Raw genomic sequence first — 16,608 nt, forward strand, 5'->3', positions numbered from 1 at the left:
TGGATCACACTCATTAATCAAAAGCACATAAAGATGGAGTGTGTTGCCCAGGCTCCCTCTGTCCCTTTCTCTCCTTCTCTGTTCCTAGAAGTATATGTCAGTGAGCATGTGGGTGAGGTGTATGCAGCAGTGAAATGTCCAAATGTCCATTCTTGCTTTTTCAGTATGACCTGGATCAGGTAGAGTAACTTAAAAGTGATCCAGAGTGGAAATATCAGGTTGCTAAAATAAATTCTTGCTGTGTGCAGAAAGAAGGGTGCTATTATCTGTAGAATCTGGAGTCCCAGGTGCAATTTTCCATCTTAGGACATCCTCAGAAATATGGTCCAGACACACCCCAGTCAGACCCTGAAACACAAAAGGACAAGCTGTTCTCAGCTACTTGTACAGTCAAGAGGTAGAAGCTGATACCCCTCATCAGAGAGGAGAGGTGCCATGTGCCATTTGATGGGTTGATGTTGGGCCACAGGACTGCAGTTTCCTTGCAAGAACATCAGAGATGGTGCAAAGCCAGGAGAGATAACAGCAAGGAACACATTGTCCAGGGAAGTGGTGGAGGGACTTAAAAGATGTAGATGTGCTGCTTGAGAACATGGTTTAGAAATGGGCTTGGCAATGCAGCATTAATGGTTGGACTCCATGACCTTAGAGGTCTTGTCCAACCAAAACCCTTTTGTGATTCTGTGATTCTAAGGAAACCATTACAGTGTCCTTCATTTATCAGCATAACCAGGACTGAGCTGTGGGACACCTTCCCCACCTTCCAGGGGTGTAGTCATTTGGCTAATGCTTGAAAAATCCACTCTGAGAGCCCCAGCTGGAGGCAAAAGGACCTGCAAGCACAGTTTAAGAGCTATTCCAGGAAAAGTTGTTCTTCTTGATGCATGAGCCTGCTGAGATTTCTTCTGCACCTTGACAGGGAGCCCTTGTGGCACAGCTGCATTGCTGGGGTGCTGCTGAACACAAGCTCTGTGTGGAATGGCTCTCCATTATTGCTTTGCAGAGTATTTCAGCACATCTTAGAATGAAAGTCACCATAGCTGAAAGTCTGAGCAGCACCTGTGGGCTCCAGATTATTCAGTACAGTGAAAACTGAGACCCTCGGAATAGTTTATCCTGTGTTAAAAAAAAAAATTAAAAAAATTTCTTTTACATCCACACCACTGATGACCAAAAAAGTGTTTTGCTCATCTTGAAATCACACTCCTCAGAAGCTCTGTTACCACCCCCGCCCAAGTGTCCCTTACATCCACTTTCCCCCCAGCAGTAGGAAATCGCTTAGAAAATATTTCCAGGTTCCTTCCTGGCCAGAGGTCACCTCCGTGTTTCGGAGCAGCAGGAATCACCATGTTCTCTGACACAACAAACAGAGGAGGAAGACCTGTCCTGCCCTTCCAGCTTTCAAGCTTGTGCTTTTTAGCTGCAACTCCACCCTGCGCTGGTGGAGAAGGGATCAGTTCCCAGTGATCGCAGGAAAGGGAGGTCACGGGGTTTGCTTGATTAAATCACCACAAGCCAAAAGGTTCTTTCTCCTGCTCACTGAGAATTGCTCACGGTCTGTTTAATTTGTTCCAAAAAGAAGAGCAAGACAAAAAAACAAACCCCAAGCCCAAGAAGCAACAGCACACCGGGAAAAGCAGGTGTGTCTCAAGATCCTGGGAAAACAAAGGGCAGAGGCTGAGGCAGGAGGTGATACTTGGATGGGAAGTTTCCATCCCAGCGCAAGAGGACAAGTTTGGAAAAGACTCGGACAGGACCAGCACTTGTTGCCCCACAGGTATGGATGCTGTGTGTGAAATGTGGCATGGCTTTAACACTTTGAGGTGGGCAAGGATGGCTCGAAGGAATTTTTGGGTCTGGATTCTGACAGTGTGGTGTGAGCTTTGCATCATCAGTAAACCTGCCGCAGGTCTCTGCCAGCAGAGCTGCAATCGGCACAGGTTTCATTTTGTGGTGATTAGTTGGCAGTTTTCTGTAGGATGCTTTTGGCTGTTCAGTGTATGAATTAAGGCATTCAAGCTTCTGACAAACTGCTACTGCCTGTTCACTTGGCTAGTAAATGCTAATGGAGGTTATGATTGCTTTAGTTTAAGCTTGAGGCTGCGGAGGTAAAGAGGAACGTGCACGGAAATGTGCTAATCTTCATTGCATTTATTACCTCCTAAGTTGTGCTGCAGAGTTTCAGAGGGAAAAAAGTCAACTGCAATAGCATTAAGAATTTTTTTCCACTTTGTTTTGTACTTAAAGTGGCTGGAATTTGCAATGCAGACGCAGGCGCTGTATTTTGTTACTGTATAGAACGGTGGGTTTGTTTCTTTTAATAGCAATCTCCCTTCAGTTTCATTTTAGAAACTTTGTGATAGGGGAGAGGGCACCCACAATCACAGTCTGAGAAGCTGCTGTATACTGTTTTTGAGCATCAGATTTACCTTGTTTCCATTCTTTTCCATCTGTGTTTTCAGCTGTTTAAATGAAAGCAAGTTTTATGGTGTTGTTCTGGAGTGCTGCTGCCAGTGTTCAGTGTACAGGGAGGCTTTCTGATGCTTTCACCTCTGTTGAAACTCCCAAAAGTTTTGCTCCATTTCCAAACATCTCTGGTGCAGCAGTATCCACTTTGCTTAAATGGTCATGATTCAGAAAAAAAGCAGCTCTGTGGTGTGACCCTGTACAACCTTGTTTCTCTCTCCCCATCAAGGGAAAGCAATGCTCACCTACATGCACGAGATTTTGGATTTGGGGGAGAAAGGTGTTTTTGTTTGAATGCTGTAACTCAAGCTTTCAGTGGCAGTTTTAGGAGGCAATGGGCATGTGACAAGCAAGAAAATAGCAAGGCAAAGGATGCTGTGAATCTGAAAGCCTGAGGCTCCGCTTCTCCCATTTCCATTACTTGCTGTTGCATGATGAAAATGGTATTTTGCAACCCATAGATTTTCCTCTCACCCAGAAAATTCCCCATCTATTTCTGTCACTTAACCTGTCCAGTGATGTCTGGTGGCATTACAGAATGAAATTATATTTAAAGAAATTTTGCAAATCTTTAGCACCTGGGTAGCAGTGACACTTGACTGAACTCAGTGATGGGTCAGCCAGTCAGCAGGAACCTGCTGTGACTATTTGGCATCTGTCACTATTTTACTTCCCTAAAATTCATCTGAGTTTGTGTCCGGTGGTCCAGGTTTAAAAAACAAACAAAGAGAACATGCGTAGGCACTGGGAAGATATCTTTGTCCTGATCTTCTTGGTTATTTTTATTTTTTTAACACCTCTTAGGCAGGCTTAATAAAGCAGTTCTCAAACATCTGAATTGGAGACGTGGGAAATTCCTCAAACTAGGCAGAGCTTCCTCTCATTGTTATAACACAAAAGACCAATGCAGCCTTTACTAGAGTTCCTTTTTTTAACCCATTCATCTTGACCAAAAAACCTACCTGCTCAGGTCTGTGATTCACAGTTTGCCAGAAGACAGCAGACAAGCATGGAAGTGAATTGCATCATCCATGAAGACATAATTATTTTGGGGTTGTATTGCACTTGAAACAGAAGTGGTTTGCTGCTGGAATTAACCTCAGCCTTGTGCAAGAACCATGGCTTTTTAGGATCAAATGGGATTAATCTATAGTGAAACCAAACTCCTTTCAGAAAACTATTTCCAGTTTTCTATGAAACAGTGTCTTAGGATCATGATCTTCAAAAGGGGTTCAATTGACATTCATGTGAAGATCCACCCCAGTTACATATTTATGCACAGTTTATTTCTCAAATGATCTTGCATGTGGCTCAGCCTGCCTGGGGGCAGTTACACCCATGGGTTAATCTGATACAGCACCTGCCCTCCTGGTAAGGGAGCAGCAGCTCGTCCCCTTATCTGTGCTGGGCAGCATCCTGAGAGGACTGAGCCAGCACTGGGTGAGGGCAAGAACTGTGGGGCTGTGATAGTGGCCCTGAACTGGTTGTATTAAGAATGTGGATGAGATGGAATGTACAAGGTGGGTGTGCAGGAACAGGTAAAATGGGAAAGAGAGAGCAAAAGATTTGTGATGGCTTGCTTCTCTCTGATGGACTAATGATTGATTCCTCGTTTATTTGGTTGGGTTTTTTTTTTAGAAAAGATTAGCTCCTGCAAAGCAGATAATTCACTGTAGCAGATGTCTAGTAATTACACTGCTATATTTGCATGTTGTAGTGCTGCACCAGTGGACTTTGTTAAGGAGTTTTTGACTATATTTGCAGCCTATTCCGAGGGCTTATCTGCTGTTGGTGTTGGCCTGGAAGAAGTTTCACTCTCACAGCCATCCCATGACATGACATGGATGTTGTAACCTTAATCCACCATATCTACAAAGAGTTTATATCTTTTTCATAAATTTCAGTTTATTCCTGTGGAAGCATGCAATTAATTCTGCCCCAAACCCCTCCCCTCTCCATCATAATTCCCATTTGAGCAATCCAAACAAAATGGGTGTGCTGGGATTAAATTAACTTTCCTCATAAGGTGCTTTATTTTGGATTTGTGGCTGAAAAAGTGTTGATACCATTTTGGCTACCGCTGAGAAGTGCTTGCAGAGCATCAAGGCTTTCCCTTTCTTACTACTGACTCTGTAGTGAGAGGGATCAGGGTTGGGAGGCATTACAACATGAAAAGTTGACTTAAATTCACAAAAAGGATGTTTCAAAACATAATATCATGCTCAGTAACAAAAAAATAATAGTGGAAGTCAGGGCTGTGTTCCAAACCAGCCGTTGCTTGGACGTTTTCTGGATATATATCTGCTTGTGGGAGGTAGTGAGGGATTGTCTTCACATCAGTTTTTTTTTTTCTCTCCTATTTCTTTCCCTATCAACCTTTATTTATCTCAATCCACTAGTTTTTGCACTTTTTCTCATCCTATTCTCTCCTCCACCTCTCTGACAGATGAGCAGTAAATGAGTGTCTGTGTAGGTGTTTAGCTTCAGACCAGGGTCAGGCCATGAAAACAGGATATCAACCTTCACCTTCCAATGCACCACTTTTGAATAAACAGAAATTTTCTTCCCAGCCCAGGAAAAAAACCTTTAAACTCCCTTGTGTTGTCTCCATCAGCTGATTTACACAAGGTAATACTTGTTTCAGGAAGACCTCAAAGGTCTCCTAATATCGACCACTCATGGCACCGAATTCCTTCATTCTTGATGAAAAGGGAGCCACATCTCATTTGCTTTCTATGTACTTCCAATGAAAGTCTTACTTTATCAGATCATTAGTGCAATCACTGATGGGTTTTTCCTGCCCCAGGGTCTCTCTAAGCACCCGGTGAAGCAGAGACAGCAAATACCATCCTTGTTTGGCAGCAGAGAACTGAGGCACACATATAGCCAGGATCTGCTTACAAGGTTGGCTGCTGCTAGCCCAGAGTCTGCTTAAACTCACCTCAACAGGATGGAGAATGCTGTGGCAGCCAGGTTTGAGGGTGCTTGTGAGCAGCAGAGCTGTATGCATGCCCTATTTAAATCTTAATATGAAATATTAATTTCCAAATGCCTTCCCTCAAAACATAATAGAGCTGTGATCAAGTATGTAATTTACTGTCCTCGGAAATTCCTCAAAACGACAGAGCTTCCCCCAATTGTTCATACACAGAGGAAAAGCTCTACTAGAGTTCCTGCTTCAGCTCAATCCTGTGAGCACAGGCTTGGCCCTCCATGACCATTAGGCTGAGTGTGTGAAAGCCATCTTCATTCCAAAGATGTCCCTACGTGCCTTATGACAGGCTATTCACAGAATGCCCCTTCCTCCTGAAATTGTTTTGATGTGCCTTCTTGAGAGAGAAATTCTTTAAATTCTTGCACATTGTCCCTAAAATTTGGATTAGCTGATCCTTGATCTGAGATCCCAGATGAGCCTGTACATGCCTCAAGTGTCTCTGGCAATGAAACAGGACTGATGGCACTTCCTTCCTTCCTTCCTTCCTCTTGTTATCCATCCTGTTTAAAGTCTATGGCTTATAAAAGGTTCAACTGCTGTTCATAAACTCTGCCCCTTATTGCAGTTAGGACACACAGACTGTAAAATCATAGAATCACAGAATGCTTTGGGTTGGAAAGGATGTTAATCCATTTCACTCCAACCCTTTCCATGGGCAGGGGCACCTTCCACTATCCCAGGTTGCTCCAAGCCCCATCCAGCCTGGCCTTAGACATGCCCCAGGGGTGGGGCAGCCACAGCTTCTCTGGGCAGCCTGTGCCAGGGCCTCACCGCCCTCATAGGAAAGAACTTCTTCCTAATAATTAATCTAAACCTGTCCTCTGTTAGTTTAAAGCCATATCCACCCCTTGTCCTGTCACTCCAGTCCTTTAGGTACTGGAAGAAGCTCTAAGGCCTCCCTGGAGCCTTCTCTTCTTGAGGCTGAGAATTCTCAGATCTCTCAGCCTGTCCTTATAGGGGAGATGTTCTGTGTTATTATTGAAAATCTGTTTTAAAAGCTGTCTGCTCTTTTTGTTAGCATCTTGTTTCTGGACAGCCTTGCAATGGTTCTTCCAGCACTCTTACAGCATGCTAGTACCGAACTTGACAAATGCTTAATCCCTCTGACAGCAGTTAATGGAAACTTCCCTTGTCCCTAACATAAGTACAGGTGCTCTTGAGGGTGTTGAAGCAGAGGAGGTTCCTACTGAAGTAAGGCCTAGATTGCTCGTAGAGTCATCAGGGAGAAACACAAAGGCCTCAGAAAACTTCTTGTAGGAGATATGAGCAAAGTTCAGCACCAGCTTCATCCCATTGAGCTGGAAGAGAGAAGGAGAACCTTCCTGTTCTTGAAATGTGCATTTTATTTTAGGCCATGCTACAATTAGGAGAAACAGTGTCACAGCAACAGGGCAGGGCGTGCTAACTCTGAGTCCATCGGTCAGGGCATGGCTCACCTCCATGGGCCTGAACTCCCCAGTTCTCTCTAAACAAGGGAATCTGTGCTGCTGGCTGGGAGCAGCCCCTGGCCCACACTGTTCTTTGAAGGATTCCTGTGAGTCTTGGCATTAGCATTGTCTGAGACAGGGAACACAGTAACTACAAGACTAGGCCTCCTAAATCAAGGCAGAAAGGGACCTCAGCAGTTCATCTACTCAGGCCCTAAATCTCATGGCAGGTGTTTGTTTAAGCTTTCCAAAGGCATCCTGAGGCTGGAAAAATGCCATTCTTTAGTGTTGTATCTCAAGAGCAAACCTGTCATCAGGTGTAATTTGTCTTTGCACTGCTGTGTTTTTATGCCATGTGAACCCAACAAGCACCACATGGATTCACAAGTCTGGATCATCACTGCTGTCAGTCTGAAGTGTGATGTAGTTTTGAATGAGGATAAGCATGTCTAAAGTCTACTATTCCTTAAAACCTTCTGAACACTAGTAAAACAAACTAGTCCCATATGTATTGATGATACTGTGGCTTGATTTCACACCTGAATGCCAATGATGAAGGTATAAGAGTTTGGATAATTTTGAAAATATTATATACAGGTGCAGCCTTCCAGCACTAATTAGCCTTTCTGAGTTCTCTGTGCTCTGAAAGACAGATCAGTACAAAAATAGTAAGGCTGGAAGTGAAATTGGTGGAACAAAATAGAAACAATTAATTTTTTCTCTCAGGTTTTATCATTAGAGAAGGCAATTAAGACATATGGACAACAGAGATCTCCCTTCACTGGTTTGAGGGATTTCCCTCCATTTATATGATCCTATGTGCAAAAGGTGGATGCTATTTTGTACTTCCATCTTTTTGTTGCTAGGTGTGACAAGCCAGGCCCTCAGAAAGGAAACACCCTCTGTCCAGAGTGGGATTGTACAAACTCCAAAAGGCTGAACCTACACTACTTACAGGAGCTTCCTACACAGCCAGCTGCACTTGCAGTAATAACAGGAAAAAATTCAAGAGGTTAATAAAATGAAATGAGCAGGAAGCATGCAGTCATCAGACTTTCTAGTACTTTAGTCTATAGAGGTAAGTCATGTCTGGCCTGACTCAGGGACCCAATCCAAAACTCATTGCAGCCCATGGAAATTCCACTGTAAAAGATATTGTTAGACCTCATTCTTCACTACATTGATATGGGAGTACCTGGCAAGTTCCTCCTTCCCCAGTACTCCCACAGTGTTGAGCTTCAAATATCGTGTTGAGTTACTTCTCACTGCAAATTAGGCCTGCACCCCACTGCAGATGCTCCAAAAAGCACAAGGAGAAGAGAAGGTTCATGGGCACATCCCTTCTTCCATCCCAGTCGTCAGAGGTGAGCTGGTGTGTGCTGTTCCACAGTCTTTCCAAACATGCAGTACCCAGCTGCATACAAAGGGCTGAAATAGGAGGGTGGAATTAATTGACTAGCACTCTTTTTTCTTTTTTCTTTGTTCCTTCTCTATGAAACTCCAACATGAAGGTCAAGGAGGAGGCCTTAGCTGGAGTAGAGAAAAACCTGAGTGGAAGTGCGAAAGAACTGCCAGGAAGAAGACAAGAATTGGGCTTTCTTTTTCTAGTAAAGTGCTGATTTAAATGCTATTTCACTTTGGTTGCAGCTATCACTGTTTTCAGTCTGGCATATTAATGTGCCATGTGGCATGGGGAATATTCATCCCTTACTTATGAGTGCCATGACATCTGTTTGCACAAAATCAACAAAAGTGAGAATTACCCCTCTATTCTCCCTGAAAACAAAACATCTGCTCCTGTCCTAGAGAGATCCTTGAGCATCCCACCAAACTCAGCCCCCTGCACTATGCCACCACAGAGCTGGAATAACACAGTTCCACAAACATCATAGAGAAAGCATGCCACAGCTTGTTTATTGCCTGTTTGAATCCTTATCACCAAGCAGTTCAGTTTTGTGTCCTTGATTAATTTCTGTTTATTTTATTTTTGTTCTCATTCAGATGTGTTATCTAAGGTCAGCGCAACTTCCCTTGTCCCCCCTTTCCCTTTTAGCCAACTCTCCCATGAAATATTGTTGTGCCTGGGTGTGTGTTTCTTAAAGTCATTGTGTGTTTTCTGTCTGAAACAAACATTGTCTGATCATCCAACTTATTACGCACTACCCAAAGGTCATGCTTTATGCAGAGAAAGGAAAGCTCTTCTGTTGTGGCTGAGGAATAACAAACTGGGCAGGCAGTGAAAACAAGGCTTTAGCCCCAGAGTTTGAGACTCTGGGAAAATGTTCCATAGTTGTTTGCAAATGGTAACCAAGGTTCAGCTGCTACAGGCTACTGGGCAGCCATGGAGCCAAACTGTCCTGTGCCAGCCGCAGATCTCTCCCTTCACACCTAACCTGTAGCAGTTCCTGGATCCTCTCTTCAGGCATCCTTCGTCTCATCTCTCAGCACCATAGGCCTTTCATCCAAAATACCTAGAGGGAGGCAGAGTTGTTCGAGCCACAGGAAAATGCTGGCATGGGGACAACTGAGCTTAACTATATTACCAAAATAATACAGCCAAAGTGGAAAGATGTAGAACAAGTACCAAAGAGGCAGGAGGACTGCTGTGCTAAAATGGCATAGGACTCTTCATCTTTGACATCTGATGGGGAATGTGAAAGGGACATATGGGGTATGAGGCCATGGAGAAATTTGTGCTATCTAGTTTGACAATTAAGGATCGAACTTGACCCTAATGAGTGGTAGATTCAAAGCAAGCAAAAGAACTCAGACCTACTTGCTCCTGCAAATTATGTATTCTGCACACTCTGGTAGGTTTTCCTATAATTTGCTTCATTTGTGTCAGCTTAATAGGCCATTAGGGCTGTTAAACACCAATGACCTGCCTTTGCCTCTAGAAATCCCTGTAGCTCTGACAGCCAGAAGTGGAAAGAACATTCTGAATATGAGCTGCTGCAAACTTACTTCATTTTTGTAAAACTCTTCCCAAGGGCCTCTGCTATAGCCCTTGTTGGATAAGAACCAACTGGGCTAGAGAATCCTTGGATCCAACCAAGGGCAAATCTGTTCATGACACTAAACCACCAGAGCCCATTAGAAAGGATGAAGAATGGTCCCTCAGTGTGAACAAAGGAGTAAAAAGCACTTAATTAAAGGCTTTTACAATGATACTTTAAAGCAGAATACGGCTGCCCGACCACACATGGATCTCTTGGCCTCAGTGATACAGGACATGTCTCACAGCTAGGGCAGAGGACCAAGAACTTAGGCTGTGGACTAATGTCCACCTCACAAAGAACTGCTGGTTGAAGATGTGTGGCACCTGCAAGGTTGGTTGTTTTCTTCCTCCTGCTGATGCCGAAGGTGTATTCATCTCCATTTCAGCACAAGAGGGGCCACTTTCCCAGACACAGCAAGTAGAAAGCTGACAGCCAACAGGAATAAAATACTGTGTGGGATGGCTGCATGGGGAAGGATAATTCTGTGTCTTCTGAAACAGAACTGCTTGTTTCCACTTCTGCATTTATAACCCCTTACCAAAGAAGCCACTCCAGGTTGGGGGTATCTTTAGGTTCCCTCTTGGGTTTTTTTCAGACATTGACAAGATCCCCCTGTGCCTTTTCTTTTCCAGGCTAAGCAGCTCTTTCAGCCTCTCCTGGTATGACAGACGCTCCAACACCTTAAAGATCTTCACGGCCTTTTGCTGGGCTCTGTCCAGTGTGTCTCTCTTGTCTCTCTGGGGAACTTAGGAGCTGGACATTGTGCTTAAGATGCATCCAGAATTGGGAAATCATCTTTTTCTTAAGTCATAACATCACATGAGAAATGTTGTCAGAAAGGTTCTAGAAAGAAGACATGACTGGCATGACAACAAAGGCTTACAAATGTGTCTGCCTGTAAGAGACAGAGTTGGTTAGTCAGACAGAAGGATGAGGTGGAATAGGCCAAGTCCCTCTGGGTGAACAGAGGTTACCTGAGCTAAGGAACCCAAGTAAGGAGTCACAAGTCTGAGAGAATGTCTATAGAAGCAGCCCTGCTGCAAGGGATTATACAGAATGCCAACAGATGTTATTTCTGGCTCTGGTAGAACCCAGGTGTCTGTATCACACTGTACTGCCAAGGCCATAGAAGCCATGAGCTGTCACAGAATCACGATATATGCTGAGTTGGAAGGGACACACAAGGATTGCTGAATCCAGCTTCTGCTGTGCACGGGACCATCCCCAGGAATCCTGTGGGCATCACCTCCCTGCCAAAGATGCCCTTCCTGTCCTAACACAGTGATGTGGCTGTAAGTGCAGGTGTATTGTCACCCAGCCCCATGGGAGAGGTTGGCCTGAGGTCCAGCCTTGGTGTGGTACCTTCTAGAGGGGTCAGTTGTACAGATGGTCAGCAACTAGGATAGTGTTCATGCCTCTCCAAATGTGCCAGACTGTTTCTCACCTTCCTCCTTCCCTGAGTTAATGCTTAGCCAGTAACTGTGGCAGTTGATGCTTATTCATGCAAGAATACCCTCACTGATCTGGCAGATTGCTGTTCTCCAGTGACAAGCAGTAAGTCCAACTGTGAACTGTGCCAGGAGGGCTAGGAAAACATTGCAGGGCTAACTGGCACTGTCCAGAACGTGTTAAAAACACTTGCAGAAACTTCTTTCTGTCTTCTCTCAGAGTATTAGGAATGCCTGGAGAACGTGATAATTCGGACATTCAGCTGGGCAGTGTTTTCTGTGCTCTCAGTCATCCAGCTAAATGGTTGCTCTTTCAGCTACTCTGCCCTGAAAACATGAGTCCTAGAGAGTTGTTCTCTCCTTGCAGGAAGTCCTGCGTGTTCATGGTATGATTTGAGCCTGATCCTCAGATAGCTGGGTCTAAATTATTTTCATTTTCTATGTAGATTATCTGGGTATGTAAAAAGGTCATCAACAATTCATGGGAAGGCTGATGAAGGAATAGAGGAATCTAAAGTATTAATCATAGGTCAAAATGAAAGATAAATACTGCATGAACAAGGATGGAAAATGTGAGCTGATGTAGAAAAAGGTGTGAACCCTCTCCCTCCTCTGGAAATATTGTTTTGGAGAAACCCTTGATAGGGCTGTAGATACAGTTTACCTCCTCTGTGCTTAAACCAGTGAGAATATTGTGCTGCAAAGATCCAGAAAGGGATTCCTAAACTTGTTTAAGGTAGAATCACAGATTGGAAAAGAACTCTAAGATCATTGGGTCCAGCCATTAACCCAACACTGCCAGACCATGTCCCTCAAGTCCACATGTCCATATCTTTTAAATAACTCCAGGGACGGTGACTCCAACACTGCCCTGGGCAGCCTGTTCCAGCGCTTGACCACGCCTTCCTTGAAGAAATTTTTCTAAATGTCCAATCTAAACCTCCCCTGGAGCAATTTGAGGCCATTTCCTCTTGTCCTGTTGTTTGTTACTTGGGAGCAGAGCCCAACCCCACCAGGTTTCACCCTTCTGTCAGGGAGTTGTAGAGGATGAGAAGGTCCCTCCTGAGCCTCCTTTTCTTCAGGCTGAGCCCCTTTCCCAGCTCTCTCAGCTGCTTTTCAGCAGACCCATGCTCCAGACCCTTCTCCACCTCTGTTGTTCTTCGCAGGGCACACTCCAGTACCTCAATGGCTTTCCTGTCATGAGGGCCCCCAAACAGAACACAAGATTTTTAATGTCTCAGCAATGCCAACCACAGGGGAACAATCATTGCCCTGGTCAGTCCAAACACAGCTCTGAGAACACAGATCTGTGCTCTTGCACATCTCCTCTGAATCTCTTTGAATTAATTTATTGCACAAATTGAAGAAGTGTAGAGATACACAGGTAATTAGAAGAGATCAGCAAACAATCTACCCATCACCCCACTGCCACAAACCCACAAGGGAGCAGAATCAAAGGCTCTCCTTCATGTCAGCAATTGTATAGCCTGTTCTTAAAAACTTCCACTGAAGGAAACTTTGCAGCCACCCTGGGTAGCCTAATTTTATGCTTCTAAATGTTACAATTACATATTTTCCATAATCACCAGAATGTTTACTTTTGCTTCAGATTATGTGACTTCACAACGTCCTTCAGCCAGCTGTCGCTATGAACATCCATGTCAGCTCTTTTTCGAGGGACAAATTGTTACTGTGTTCATACCTGAGTCTCGTCCTATCTAATCTGCACAACCTTCAGCCTGTTCATGAGATTATTGCTCTTGTCATTGAGGTTATACAATGCTCTTGTCTTAGCATTCCCATGGCTCTCCTTTGGACGTGTTCCAATGTAGCAACATCCGGACACAGGGCTCCAGCCAAAACATCAACAGCATCACACAGTTCACTTTTGTTACCTCCCAGGTCTTCAATTAAAAATATTTGCTAAAAAATCTAATCATGATATTTCAGCATTGTTACAGTGAGAGAATTTAGGTAGCAATTTCTTAGGACTCTCTCCAGAATAATTTCTGCAAGACTGAGGTGGGCAAAACTATCTAAAGTCATGTGATAGAGAAAACAAATGAAGCCCAAGGCATACTCAGATTTACCCCAAAAACTGTTATCTCAAAGTAATCTACCTTTAGCTCCAATCTATTTAGCTAAATCTATTTAGCTCCAATATGCTTGGGATTCACTCTGCTCTCACATGTTAAAAAGACAACTTTGGCCATCTGAACACACAAAATTCAGACTCAAGAACAGCAGATGGTGTAAGAATCTGCAGTGTTGTGTCCAGGTTCTGAAGCTTCTGGCATCTTTTTCTACATTTGAATGCAATTAACAGCGGGCTTTTGTAAAAGTCTCTGGGTTCTTTTCCCCAGGATTGAGACTGATGAGCAGAGAGATGGCTTTTGCCATTTCAGGATGTTTATTTTTCTTATCTATATTACATTTTTTACAGACAGTAAGCACTTCTACACACTAATCCAACTAGCTACAAATGGTGGCCTAGGGCTCTGTCCACAAGGCCTTTTAAGCATAAACAATCCAATTATCAAATGCCAACTAATTTATTTTTACTTTTAGCCCGATAACCAAACACCCATGTTCCGCACTGCATACTTCTTTATCCAATCACCCAATACCACCCAAAACCATGAAGAAGAAGGAAGAAAGAACAGGACAGGTTAACACCCTAAATCCTCCATCTTGTTGCCTATGTATTATTGTATTCTAAAACCTTAAAGTCTAAATTTTCCACCAAGTGATATGACACACTTCTTTTTAAACTACACACTCACAGTTTCAGTTCTATCTATTAATTTTGTAAGCCTTTTCCATGGCCTCAGGTCACACACAACGTTTTCTTGTGAGTCTGTGCCTGTCAGCACAGAAAGCATGAAATTCTCTGTGTCCAGGGTTCCAACAGGGTTTGATTGCACAAGTTGCTGAGATTAATTTCTAGTGATGAGACTGAAGTGTGAATGTCCAGGACTGGAATGAGGATGGGTGAGTTAAGAAAGCCACAACAGCTTCTTTCCAAGTTGTTTCCACGTTTGTTTCTCTTTGAACAGTATCTCCCAGGGTGCAGCTGTGTGGGAACCTTACCCTGGCCCATCTTTCATGACAGATGAAATGTGTGCAAAATGCTTTTAAAACAGCACATTTCCAGTCAATTACAGGATCCCTGTAGTTCTGCCTTGGTTTGGATGAGCACTTCTCATTCAGAGCAGGTGTCCTCTAACGCACCTCTTGTTTGCTTTCCTGAGCCTGTGAACTCAAATGTTTAAATAAAAAAATATTCTGGTGTTCAAACTTTAAATCTTTAGAATACAGGAAGTTCACAGTTTCTGGTGACATGACAGTACATGATAAATGAGTACAGGAAAAAACATCAGGATGATCAGGACATCCCCTGTGTTCACATACCAAGCTGATTACATACCTAATGCTCTGACATTGTATAATTTTACATTTTCCTACAGATTAAACCAATATTTCTCATACCTTTAGGTTGCAGTTTGATGATAAGCCTTGAGTAGAAACTCTCTTTTAAGAAAGCCTTGCTGACATCCTTTCCCATTTTCACACCCCAGGATGCTCTTTCTTAAAATTTGAAAAAAACACAACAACAACAAAAAAACAAAACACAAAAGCAAAAGCAAAGAGAAGAAGAGGGGGTTTAGAGAAAGAAGGTTTAACACAAACCAGTTTTCTAGTCAAGGGCTAGCAATGTGGGAAGTGTGACTCCACCACAGGTACAGGTAACTCAGACTAAGCCAATTCTGCCTCCTCTTCATCTCAGCCTCTGCACTGTCACTGCTGCTCATTCAAACCTGCAAGCAGTCAGCCAAGGGAGCAATTTTGGGAGAAAATGATCAGTTTTTTCTGTAGGGTTAGACCATGAACTTGTGTTGAACAGCTTGCCAGGGCAGAAAGGAAGAGGTCCTCCTTATCCTTACATTCCTGCCCTGTCTGCCAGCCCTTGTTCCATCTCTCTTCCCTGGTTGGGGACACCTAGCTGCTCATCTCCTTGCTCTGGCCCTGGCACTAACTGGGACCCTCTCTAAGCTGATCAGACTCAGATGAAAGTGAGTTGGACACCTTATTGCTAGTTTAGTTTTCTACAGGGACAGGGAGCTAAACTGAGTAAGAATCTGGGAGGCACCAGCACAAGGCCATCAATAAAACCAATCTGCAGAGGTGGTGACATTAAGTGCTGTAGAGGAAGCCTTGGTCTTCTGCTTGTTCAGATTCCTGAACCAGCTTGGGTGGGCAATAAATCAGACTGATGCCACCACAACAGTGATGACAAAGACAAGCTGTAAGGGTAATGAAGGCATCAGTCATGCCAATTTAATCACCTTAAAACTGCTGCAAATGGCTGAGGTCTGACTCACCACATTGCAGGGAGCAGCAGGTGACCAGGTTTGCAGAAAAGGGAACAGACCTGTCTCCTGAGTTAATCAGTGTTTAAAAAATAATTCCCCCACAACGTGAGCTAAATCCCAGGGGTTTCCACAGAGCTCAGTCAGCCTCACACACTGCTGTGGAAACAAATTCCATTGATAAACCAACTGTTATCAAACACTGTAGGGACAAGGGCTCCACTGTTACTTGGACAGATGTCCTCTATTTGTTCAGTGTGTTCTTGGCTCCAGATTTTGTTCAAGGTAGAAACATACATAACACATGAGAATTTCCCCTGATTTCTGGGAATTACCGTGGCCATCAGAGCCACAGGTCTGCATCTCTGTGCAGCTTCTCCAAGGGCATAAATGTGTCTCCATAGAGCCTTCCCGCCCAGCCCACAGCGAGCATACTGCCGGCTCAGGTAGGAAAATTTATGGGTTTCCTCCTTTATAGCTTAAGTCAAAGCCCACAGACATTTTGCCAGAGCTACAAAACATGATTTTTCTGCTTTCAGTCCTCAACACCCTCTTTTGTTAGAACAAAGAAGGTGAGTAACAGCAGCAGAACAAGTTAGTCCACTAATCTGCAGATAAGACACTGAGGGACTCAGATCAGTGCAGGGGGAAATAATGAGTACAACCTGATGAATGGTATCAGGAAATAGCTCTTAAAATGCCTTGTGGGTTTTCTGCAGTGGCATATCTGCTGAGCCTCATACTTGAAATTTGAGTGCAGGCTCTAGAGGCAACTTCTTTTCTGGGCAGTAATAACTTGTTCAACTAATTATAAAAGTTCCTGTAGTTTAATATCTCTTTGAGAGAGCAACCTGGGCAATGGTAGAAAGCAGATGATGTTTAAGATGAATTTAATTAGAAGAT

The 16,608-nt window shown here is 43.7% G+C and overlaps 1 protein-coding gene across 1 annotated transcript in view; it reads left to right on the forward strand.

The window, feature by feature from the left end:
• Positions 1-1,403: 1,403 nt before the first annotated feature.
• ADGRF5 (adhesion G protein-coupled receptor F5) overlaps positions 1,404-16,608 on the forward strand; it is a 41,954-nt gene continuing 26,749 nt past the window's right edge. The window contains exon 1 of the mRNA XM_005521817.3: positions 1,404-1,777. The gene's annotated coding sequence lies outside the window, so the exon portion shown is untranslated. The remainder of the gene's footprint in view (positions 1,778-16,608) is intronic.

This window comes from Pseudopodoces humilis, chromosome 3 (genome assembly GCF_049639895.1).
Source record: "Pseudopodoces humilis isolate 2021_Gansu_Grassland_sample_001 chromosome 3, ASM4963989v1, whole genome shotgun sequence".
Taxonomy (NCBI): Eukaryota; Metazoa; Chordata; class Aves; order Passeriformes; family Paridae; genus Pseudopodoces; species Pseudopodoces humilis.